We start from the raw sequence: 12,476 nt of genomic DNA, 5'->3' as shown, positions 1-12,476 counted from the left end.
GGCATGACTCTAGAGCAAGACCACCATTTGGCATGTCACCTTCTTGTTCTGGATCGTCATTCTGCTCCTCTGGTTGGCTGTCATCACAAATTACCTTTTCATTGTTGTTCAACTCATTTTCAGGACCATTGTCTGCCTCACACAGTGCATTTCTCTCACACATGTCAATTTCCATTAAATCATCTTCATCATAATCAACATCCTCCATGGTCACATTAACATCATCACAGTCATCATCATCTTCCTCATCGGGAAGTGTTGGGTCACACAGCTCAGCCTCATCTCTGATAGTAATGTCCTTATACTGTGGGTGAATCTGTTTGAGTCCATTCAGTGCTTGCACCAGTTTAGACCAGGTAACAGTCTGGAACAGCTGATGACCTCTGTAACACAAACGCCTCTTCAGTTTAACTCTCAGGACCTGAGACTCACTTCTCAATCTTGGCAGAGCATTAACAGTTTCCTCAATCTGAGATGGAACACAGACAACATTCCCTCGAATACACTGCTGTCGTCCTTTTGGAAGAGGAATAATTTTTGCAAATGTTATGCACTTGGCGATTAGATGTCTTTCCAATATGTTGAGATCACACAGTACAGGTGGAATGTCAGTAAGCTCCAAGTTGTTAGCTACAGCAAGGCTAGGCATGGCTCCATTTTTAAGATGACGATGGCAGGTGTGACAAATCCACTCTGTCTTTCTCTCATCAGGCACTTTGCACTGTTCATTTCTGCAGTTATCATCACAAATATGAACATACTTCCCAGTCAAGCATGCTTCAACCACATCCAGATTTTTCACATAATTTGACCTTGTGCAGCGTTGAACTTGTTTTGGAAATGAAGCCTTATGACACACAGTGCAGCAAAAAGTGGGACCAGCCGTTATTTGTGATCTGAAAACAGATATGGCCTCATTAATTAAGGGGTTTTCAGCCTCTCTCTCACTCTCATGTGTTTGTCTATGTATTTGTCTGTATTTCCTTGTTATTTTCATTGCACATCTCATCTTATGCATACTCCTAAATACAAGATTATTCATTCAACTCCACAGGCTTCAACTCATATCTACAGGAGGAATGTGTGTCCATCAGCTTGTGTTGCTTCATGAGCCTGTCAATCATGTCACTGAGACGTGGGAATGTCAGCATGACAGCTTTACCAGCCATGACCGAACCCAGAGATACAGGCAAACCTTTGGCTGTTCTGGAGTGTGGATCAAAGAAACCGTATCTGCCTGACCTGGTTCTGAATACTGCAATACACAACGATGTCATCATTAGCAGTGCATATTGGACCTCTGTCAACAAACAGGCCAGTCCTGCCTCTAGGTCCAGAAAGTCATCTACAGCTCCGGGTAAAGGTTCACCAAACGTCCCATACTTTGAAAGTATTTTCATGTGTACATGAAGTCTGTGCCTGTGTGTATGAACTTTATCAGGTAGCTCATCAGTCGTCAAATGGCTGTGATTAGGGAACCTTTTCCTGGCTTCTTCATATAACTCATTACCTTTATCCAAAACGAGGTCAGCTCTAGTGATGTTTTCATTCTCATAGAGAAATGCAAGAAAGGTTAATGAGTTGCAGGTACACTGCTGGTTCCTGAATTTGCCATATTTGAGAGAGGCCTGGCTGCGTGATGCACAGACACGTTGTTCAGAAGGCTGTTCTGTGAGGTTCACATAGTCTGCATTTGACGGACCTGCTACACTGAGGTCTGGCTCTAAAATGTCACAATCTGACATCTGGTGCACATCACCTGAATAGCTTTCAGCATAGGTGCAAACTTTTTCACTGAGCTGATTACTGTGAAGTCCCCTCTTTACCATGTCAGCGTAAGAGACCTGTGGCAAAGGCACATCACCTGAATGGTTTGCCTGGTTAGTATTGGAAGTAGCTGCCACACTCAGCTCATTACCTTGCAGTTTTGTTCTTACCATGTTAGCACAAGAGACCTGTGGCGAAGGCACATCACCTGAACGCTTTACCTGCTTAGCATTTGAAGAAGCCATTACACCTGGGTCATTGCTGTGAAGTGTCATCTTTACAATGTCTGCATAAGAAATGTGTGGTGAGCTCAATGTATGATGTTGATCTCCCTGGTTGGCACTTGGAACACGGGATGCTGCAGACGTCATGAACTCTCCACTGCTCTGGAAACCAACACCTTCCTGTTCAGTCGCTGTAGCACAATGCATCTCACCTGATCTCTGCCAACGTATGCGTGCAGCTTGGGACTTCTTACTTTTCTTCGGCATTGTTGTAGATTCAAACCACACTCAAACACTTTTTTTTTCCTTCAGAAAACCCTTTTTAGCCTGCAGAAATGACCTAAAAGTATGCTCAGGTAAAACTTGAGTTTATTTGCTTTGTTTTACCGTTTATTCAATGCTTTAAAGTACTATCAAGAGATATGTAGTAATGCTCAAATGTGGTATACAGTGACAGCAATCCAAATCTTATTTCTTAACCAAGTTAATATAGACTAAAGACTATCAGCTTTATAGTCAAATATCAGAATCAATCACAGCTTCTTCAAACAACTGATGGCTTTAATACAATATATAGCTTTAAACAACAAAAAACTTTTTGATTCAAATAATGTGAGCAGGACTAAAGATGAAGAAGAGACAACAATTGCACTGTATGATATAGTTTTACCTTTACACTTATTCCCACTAGTTCAGTAAACACAAACTTTTGAAAAATGAAAAAACACCTCAGTTTCTATTTTATTTTCTAGTATTAATATGGATTATCACTCCAAATATTACTTGTGTATATTGTTTTCCAAAATCTTCTGACAATGTATCAATGCTCAAATCAGTTATTTAAATGTAGTTAACAATCAAATTAATTAGAATTAATGTTAGCAGTTCAAATCAAATGCTCCTTAATGCTTATCAAAAGATGATCAATGTTATAGTTCAAATCAAATCAGGTCAATAAGGCAGTGATAACCTGCTCTGACACAGTGTGTATTGTTTTGCAAGATAATGTGCTTGTGAAACTGTGAAGTCAATCCAGTAAAAGTCAGTAATTCAGTTATTTCTCAAGCCAGTATTTTTTCAAGCCAAAATCCAAGATCTGTTCTCTGTCCAAATATTTCTTGTGTAAATTTGTTCGTTTTTGAAAATTTCAGTCTATTGTTAAATTACCTCATGCGTTAGGACAATTTATCAATGTTCAAATCAATTATTTCAATACCTTACTTAACAATTAAGTTGATTAGAATCAATGGTACCAGTTCAAAAATCAAATGCTAGTGAACGCTTGTCAAATCAAGTCTGGTCAATAAGGTAGTGGTAATGTGCTGGTCAAACTTGTTCAGGTCAATTGGTCACAAGGGGAGAGAGCATGAGAGGGAGAACCAATAGAAGATCTCAATCCAAAATTGCAGCTGAATTGTTTTCACAATCACCAAGTTTTTCTGATATGATATGCTGATAAATCCAATAACAACAATTGGGGCAGTTCCCAATTGGTCAGAAAGAGAGAGCGTGAGAGGGAGAACAGATAGAAAATTTCAGTCCAAAATGTCTCAAAAGCCAAAATGTCTCAAAAGCCAAAATGTCTCAAAAGCCAAAATGTCTCAAAATCTGATGGATAGAAAGGGAGAGAGAGGGTAGAGTAGAGCCAGGCACAGACAGAAAGCCAATACAACAACCAGGACCTGATCCCTGATTGGACAGAAAGGGAGAGAGAGCATGAGAGGAGAGACAACAGATAGAAAATCAGCAAGGCACCTGTAAGACAAAATGGGAAAATCAATTAGACTGCTGTTGGAACATAAAGAAAAAAAACTCAAGTAGCTTCTACCCTAAGCTGAACATGAACTACGGCTTTGACTCCGAACTTCGTTATTCGAATATAATTAGAATATTTACAAAAATAAAGATATTCAAACGAATATTAGGCAGTCATTAATATTCAAACCTGTTATGGGCGGTATTTTTTGTAAATTGTTTGCTTGTAAACGTTTTCAATTCAGATTCCAAGGCTTTTTCATGCCTGGTGAAGTTCTGAATCACAAGCTCATTAGCAAGGCTATTATTGGTCCTCTGGGCTCCTGTAGGTGACGTTAGCGTCCTGGTTACCGCATATTTTGTATACCAGAATGATGGCCATGCCAAAGCCTTCAACAACTACGCCTGAGGAGTACAAGATCTACACTCCAGACCATCTGAAAAGTAACGTGTTGCGCAACTTTGGGTTCCCAAAGGAACAGGGAAAAATCACGACTAAGTACGAAGTGATATGTAAAATACGTAGGACCAAACTCACATACCACGCGACGACCAGCAACTTGAGAGCCCACCTGTCAACACTACATCCCGGCAAGCTAGAAGAGGAGGAGGACGGGTCTAACTTTAAATCAATTTTTTTTGTTTTTCTTTATTTTAAGTTGTGTGTTTTTCTTCTGAAAACATCATTGCCTGCCTACTGACATTGATTGATACACTGCCCTCTGGTGGACAGAACATGTACAACTTAAATTTGATACCAATATAGGTCTTACTGAAGGCATTTAATGGTCAAAGTATTGTTCATAAATATTTGAATATATTCAAATATTAATAAACAAATGAACTTCGAATATGATTTTTGGCCCTAACATGAACATGATGTAAAAACATTAGGGATGCACATAAATCATGCTGATAAATCATTGGCTAGCAGCGATTCCAATACATTCATTTGAAATGTGAAAACCAGTCATCATGAAATGCATCAATTCAGTAGGGCGTGTCTTGAGGTCTCATTTCATTTCCACTGCAATTTCACCAGTGTGTTGAAGCAGCTGCTGTAGCCAATAGGTTAAGAAAGCATGTGCTTACTGTCAGATCACTACAGAATGCCAACCCTGATACAGTGCAAGTCAAAATCTGTGCCATGAATGACATTACAGCAGTAGTACCCATCCATACAGTGCTGAGCTGTGTGTACATGAGACACAACTGTTTGAAATCACAAAATATATAAAATCGTGATAAATCCTAACAAGATCAAACAGTTTGAGATACTAAACTGTAGGGGTGTAACGATTCATCCACTACATCAATGAATCTATATTCCAACCACCCAATTACAACGATCTGTGCTCAGCAAGTTGGCCTTCCAGGCAACATATATCGATTAAACATAATTCAAAAAATGGTAGATAACATCTCTGGAACACTCTCCCAGCTGAAATCCGCACACAGGATTCTCTGGAGACTTTCAAAGAGACTTAAAAACCCATCTTTTTAGTAAGGGCTACCAGCTCTAGATCCGGCCAAATCAATCAACTTTTCTATTTTTATCTTTTATGTATTTTTTGTTCATCCATTTATTCTTTGTTTTGTTTGTTCCATTTTGTTAAGTGTCCTTGGGTACCCTGAAAGGCACTACACAAATTAAATGTATTATTATTATTATTATTATTACTATTATTACTATTATTGTTAGTAGTAGTAGTAGTAGTAGTAGTATTAATTCAACCTGAAGAAATGTTGGTTGCACTTACTGTACTCTTTTTATATTGAAAATGAGAGCAGAAAATGTTAACCTCCTGATTGCACTTCATTTAAATAAAAGGTTAATACATGTGCCATTAATTACTGTTCACTTATTTATATCATAATTAATTTAAACCTGATAATCTAACCCTTCTAAGAAACAACAGGCATCTAGGAAACTTCCCGTGCACTGTCCAGTATCCAGGTATTTCTTTCAGTCATACTGGTTGATTTTTTGACTCGATTTCAAGTCACTGAATGGTATCAGATCATATCATTCTAAATGAACCAAGATTGTCCTTGAATCATATCGGCAACAACAAACTATAAATCGAATCATTAAAATGAATCATTACACCCCTACTAAACTGTGTTAATGTCAATTTCTTTAGACTGTTGCAGCTCCCACACTTACCAGGCAAAAGCACAGGCGCTGGTCATTGTCCTCTGTGTCTAAGAAATGAAACATATATTAGTTTAACTACAAATCATGACTAAATACTTCAAAATGTTATGGATCAAACTATCATTGACTTACTTCATACAATTAGACAATTATTAAGCTATGCTTTTGTATCTTGTGCTGCAAACTCTTAGCAGATCAGCACATAGCACCAGTGGGGAAAAAAGTTAACGTCAGGCCTGCTACTTTTTAAACAATTTATAGATTTGAATTAACATATTGTGTAGATGTGTCACAATCTGTTTAAATAAAAGTTCTTGCGACATATCAAATGTGATTTTCGTTACAACTGATAATTAAGTCCACTGAGTAGAAAATGCTGAGATATATCTAGCTTGTCTTGACAATCTGCCTGAAAATACCAGGATATGAATTTTGGTCCATAATGTTGAGTGTTTAATTCATAAACTGTGTACGTGATTCCCACCAACAAAGTTTAATTGAATGTAAACCCATGAAATATCAGTTTAAAACAATCATAATGTCACTGTGTGCTCTTACACTTCGGAGTTTGCAGGCCACACAGGCTGGCAGGAATGCAACAAAGTTCAGTCGAGTGAGGGAGAGAGAGAAGAGAGAGTTACAATTCACTTAAGAAAACCAACCTCAACTAATTTCAATTTAGGGCATTAATACTATTCCATCTCAGCTCTCTGTACAGTGAGCTGCATACACTGTATACAGTGCATGTTGCCTGTGCTTCACCAAAATCAGTCTGTGCGCCATGAATGACATTACCACAAAGTCAGCACTTCCATACAGAGATGAGCTATGTGTGTGAGAGACAGAACTGTTTTATGAGTAACTAATTATTCTTATATGCAGCAATTGCTTAAATTATTTAATAACTTTTGACAGAAGCAACTGTTACTATCGATTTAAAATAATGTTCCCATTTTCTAAAATTTTGAGACATAAATTATAACAAAGATACCCCAAAATATATAAATCACGTGTGAATCCAAACTTAAACAGTTTGAGATACTAAACTGTGTCACTGTCAATTTCTGTAGGCTGTTGCAGCTCCCATACTTACCAGGCAAAAACGCAGCAGGCAATCAGTGTCCTCTATATCTATGAAAGGAAACATATTAGTTTAACTACAAATCACGACTAACTACTTCCCCATCTCAGCTCTGTGTATACTTGAATATATCATTTTGTTGGTATTAATGTCACTCTGCTTCTCCTGTCTGTTTGTTTGGGTTGGAGTTACACACGAAACTTGTCACAAAATTTGATGTGCTTGGTATCATATTAAATCATATGATCTATCATGTTTATTGCGACATTGAGCAAGACTACAGTGTGGTTGGGCCACAAGTACTGTGGAGACAGACAGATGTTTAGATTGTTCTCAGAAAACCAGCAGGTCTCATCTTATTTCAATGAAGATCAAATTCTTTGATTATTATATTCTGGGTGTTGAATTTTCCAACGTATGGATGTAATTCCTGTCAACGATTATATAGATGAGAAGCCATTCCCAACGACTTACATATCAGTTTAGTAACTGTCATAACTAACAAATTGAGTGTTTATTTGTACTCACACTGTAGAGACAGCACAGGACATCAGCAGGAACACACAATGACGGTCAGCCGTTTGGAGGGGAGAGAAATTGACAGTTTTAGTTCACTTCAGAAAACCAGTGACACACATCATTCAATTTGATAATAGATTCATTGATGTGACACAGTAACCCTCAGTGTTGATAGGCCATTTCTTATGTAAAAGATCAATACTACACTGCTATACTTGTGAGTCTGACAGTGAGCAAAACTCCAGAGTAGTGTCTACAGGGACAGCTACATATGATCGTATAAAAGTAAAACTGTAATACAGAGTATTATTATCTTAGTTTTTTTGTTCTCAGAAAACCAGCAGGTCTCGTCTTATGAGATTACATTGCTTAAGTATTATTTTCAGGGCATTGAATTTTCAATGTATGGATGATTATATGGATGGGAAGTCATTCCAAATGACAAAATGACTCTCACAGTGTTTCCAACTGGGAGGGGGGGGGGGGGTTTGGGTTCATCATACTACTGCCCGCAAGTCAATTTCCAAATATCAATAATTCACAATGTCGACTGAAGAAACGTTATGTAAACAATTTGTATCCTAATGAGAGAGACAGGGCTGCTTCTCCACCCAGAATCACCCCACCCATACCTCCAGCCTTAAAAACACAGTAAACAAACATGTTCTATCCTTTTTAATTCTTGGAGAGGCGTTAGTGGAGCCTGTTTCATATGTCCAAGCGTGCTCTCCACAGCCTCTTCATGGATAACTAAGCAGCGCACTACAAAAATGTGCTCCGACTGGACTGCCCCTCTCCTTCCATCTAGACACCGCATACCTTGATCACGTGCACAGCTACAGCCCTGAATTAGCAGTACTGAAGTCATTAAAAGTAATGCAAACAAAAGAGACTGACTGAAACGTCAGTATACATTGTAAAGGCGTAAATATTTTTTCACATTCCATATTGAGACTATGGCGGGCTGCCACAGTCTTGTCAATGTATGGGGAACACTGTCTCATTAGCTTAGTGTAAGTCATAACAAGCAAAATGTGTGTGTGTGTGTGTGTGTGTGTGTGTGTGTTTGTACTCACACTGTAGTCACCACAGGACATCAGCAGGAACACAAGGAAGGCGGTTTGGGAGAGAGAGAAGTTGAGCATTTCAGTTAATTTCAGTGTCACAACTCATTTGAATTTATGGGCTTCAGACAAGTGTCTACAGAGAAGCACGTACATATACTATTTTATAACAGTTGTACTAGTAATACTGTAATATAGTATATTGTTAACTTTTTTTGTCACTCAAATGAAGGTTGCTTGCAATAAAAGCTGTCACCTTTGATTTATAACTTGCACAACTGACAACAAATTAGCCAGCCACATAGAAACAGATACAAAACTAAATGAAAGTTCTCTGTAAACTGAAAGAAATATGATTTAAATAAGTGGGACAATGCTCTGAACTGAAAACTGCTGTTAGTATGTTGGCTGTTGGTTGTCTGAGCCAAACACACGAGCCTGTGCTATTAATTGCAGCTAATTAATTGCAGCTGGCTCTCATTTCATAACCCCTTCACGCGCTCGTCAGTTATCTTGGTTAGCTTAACGGTTATGCTAGCAGCGTTAACGGTTATGCTAGCAGCATTACCTTCGGCTAGCCAACAATAAAAAAAGGCTTTGCCAGACAAAAAAACCTCTGCACCCATAAATTCATGTTTACTCTGGTGTGAATTACACATCACTTTTAATGTACTTCTATAACAATAAACCTGTTTTTAGACCGTTGATAACTGCTGGCCGGGGCGGCCGGACCTACCTGACGAGCAGCATACAGTGACTGAGGGAACGTCTGGGTGCTGCTTCGATAAAGTTTGATGGAGGCGTTCAGGGGACACTCGGAAATTCTGGCGTTGGGCACAAAACCTCTGAAGCAATCCCCAAATCCTGCAATATCTCATAGACCCAGTGGTAAAACAAGTCAGGATTCATATTATGTTATTAACTTTGTGAGGGTCACTGATGCAAGTAACACCAACCAACGTTATGACGGAAATAGACATCATTGGACGGATACTTTCCTTTCACAAACAATATATTTCATGTATAACGTTTGCCAAATGAACAACCGTGCATCCAAATAGTAAAGAATGTGCTGTACACTGCATTTCACAACGTTCACAGTTCCTACTAAAGAAACAAGTTTCAAAATCGAGTGTTATTTAAGGGAGTCAGGCAAATTAGTAGCAGGGTTTTACAGCCATGTTGCAAACTAACTGACACTTTTCACAATTAAACAAAAATCGTAATATATGCTACTTAATGCCGAATTTAAAAGAAGGCACAAATGAGTTAAAATGTGTCAGAGGCGTTTCAACATCTTTGTTCATTCCAGTCAGAACTGATCCAATTAATCTTAATATTCGATATCTTGGTTAAGGCATAACAGTGCGCTTTCCACAACTTTATCAATATTCATATCATCGCACATAGTGAACCATAATTAGTGCATATATTTTTACACAATATTTTAATCGAGAAAACTCAGAGCAAGAAAATTAACAATTAAAAGTAACACATTTAATTATGAAACATTTTGATAATAATAAATAATAATACTAATCGAAAACGATATAAACGAGCTGATCCAAATAAAACAAAGAGCCGTTTTGAATGACATCACCAGTCTTTAAAAAATAAACGACCCCCTCAATCTTTCTCTCAGCTCTTGAAAGTGGCTACAGCCTGTGGCTCTGGTAATTTCCTGCAGAAGCAGATGCCCCTCTGTGAGTAATTTTGATCTAAAGTAGAACACTGATACTAGAACAGTAGTGTGCCCATAAATTATTTAAAAACGGAACCAGACTGTTTGAATTAATTGTCAAGTTGTAAAATTATTTAGCCTTTATTTCATCCACGTGTTGTCCAGATACGGATAAGGAGAGTTATACAGATAAGAACAGTTATACAGATACAGAATTTCTTCTTCCAGGGAGTCCTGGAAAAAGACAGATGAAAACAACCAAGGGATGATTTTATATAAATTCATGTGAAAAAAAAATCTGATTTTGTTGGGACAACTTGTGTTGTATTCATTGTGCTCTTAGAACTGTGTTTTTTCAGAACTGTTTACCAGCGTAACTGGCATTGTAAAAACATGGTCAGTTAGTTTACATAGCTTGGATAGGGCTTCATATTTTCATATTCATCCATATCAATTATTCATGCATAAAGTACTCCATACTCTGGGAGTAAAGGAAGATGGTGAGAAATGATAATGATATATTATAATATTATAATGATAATAATAATTCAGTAATAATAATTTAATATTTTATTTTATTACATCTTCATCTTTATCGCTTGTTTCTATTCATGCTGTATTTCTATTTCCTCGTTGCACAGAGCATTAGAACACAAACAATTTCCCCCTGGGGATTAATAAAGTATTCTGAATCTGAATCTGAATCTGAAGATTTGGTGATCCGGGAGGATTGGAGGGAGGCAAAGATAAGAACATGAGTAGACATTACATGCCCGAGACCCTTAAAATTATGATTTACTAATATAACAGTTAAGTAAGCTGTGATCCACCCTGTTGGCTGTTTAGGACAAATAAACAAGAAAGGCAAGCACAATAAATGATTGAGAAATACTATGTGCATGTCTTGTACAAGAAAAATATGATTCTAGGCATTGTACTCTACACATCAACGCTTAAATATAAAAGTGGCTGGTAAAAATGTTGAGTGGCTGGTAGATTTAGAATTTACCAGCCACAGTGGCAGGTAGACAAAAGAGTTCATTTCTATCCCTGACACACACACACACGCACGCATGCACACACACAGAAGATATGTTTACATGAGATATTGGGGAGTGATGATTAAATATATTCCCCTCTAGACAGAGCCTGCAGGTGGATGCTGGTGGGCCTGAAAGAACAGGGAGCGATGCTTGTGCAGGGCAGTACCGGCACTGACAAGTCAGAGGGAGAGAAAGGAAATTTTGCAGCTTCAATAGCCCGCCCAATAGAGAGGGTGCGTTTGTAAGATGGTCAGGACAGTGAAGCATCTCACATGTGTGTAACAGTGCAGCTTGACTTGACTGCCTGAACTAGCTCACGGGTATCACTTCATTAGTTCAAGTAGCAGTTCAGAATCACAATCGGAATCAAAAACAGATTTATTACTAAGAAGGATTTTCTACCAACAAGGAAGTTGTTTTAGTGAATAAGGTGCATGCAATAAAAATTGAAGACAATAAACAACAAACAAACGGGGACTATTATATACACACAATATAAACAATATAAACAAACAGACATAACTGAGGATTGATTGATAAACAAAGACGAAGAGCTACACAGCAATGACATGTCAATGTCAGTGGGGGTGGGGATCCTGGGACTTCCCAACTGCAGAAGGGAAGAAACTGTTTACGAAGTGAGAGGTTTCTGTCGTGATGGACCACAGCCTCCTGCCAGAGGGGACAATATCAAAAAGTTTGTGACAAGGATGGGAGGCATCAGCCACAATCCTACCTGCACACCTCAGAGCCCTGAAGCTGTGCAGGTCCTGAAGGGATGGAAGGTTGCAGCAAATCACCTACTCAGCAGAGCGTATCTTACGCTGCAGTCTGTTTAGCAGTTGCACCAGCGTAACAGACGATGATGTAGGAGGTGAGGATGGACTTGATGATGGCACTGTAGAAGTGCACATCATCGTCTTTGGCAGTTGTATTAGTAGTTGAAGTAGTAGTAGTAGTAGCTGAATGTATGCTGAAGCAGTAGCAGAACAAAAGTTAAACATTTTGCCATGAAAATGAATCAAGCAATAAGAAATTCAAACCTGAATGTTTGAAGGGCTGAGAAGGCACAAAGATGAGTATTTTATAAAGCTAAAAGGGCAGAAAAGCTTAAGGGGGCTAAAAGAGTTGAAAAAGTTGAACATTTCAATTGCCGAACATGAAGTTGAATGATTGAAGGAGCT

At 38.2% G+C, this 12,476-nt stretch overlaps 1 long non-coding RNA gene across 3 annotated transcripts; it reads right to left on the bottom strand.

Annotated features, from left to right (window-relative positions):
• Positions 1 to 2,531: 2,531 nt before the first annotated feature.
• LOC115593656 (uncharacterized) lies at positions 2,532 to 11,233 on the bottom strand. Of its 3 annotated transcripts, XR_003986343.1 has the most exons (6): positions 9,305 to 11,233; positions 8,845 to 8,846; positions 6,998 to 7,035; positions 6,463 to 6,488; positions 5,914 to 5,951; positions 2,532 to 3,746 (listed from the first exon to the last, which is right to left on the bottom strand). It is a non-coding gene; the product is annotated as an uncharacterized LOC115593656 (long non-coding RNA). The 3 variants fall into 3 exon arrangements; XR_003986342.1 differs by having other exon boundaries at positions 8,581 to 11,233; XR_003986344.1 differs by lacking the exons at positions 8,845 to 8,846; positions 9,305 to 11,233 and adding an exon at positions 7,514 to 7,998.
• Positions 11,234 to 12,476: the final 1,243 nt, after the last annotated feature.

This window comes from Sparus aurata, chromosome 13 (assembly GCF_900880675.1).
Source record: "Sparus aurata chromosome 13, fSpaAur1.1, whole genome shotgun sequence".
NCBI lineage: Eukaryota > Metazoa > Chordata > Actinopteri > Spariformes > Sparidae > Sparus > Sparus aurata.
This window is presented reverse-complemented; position numbering and strand designations above follow the sequence as displayed.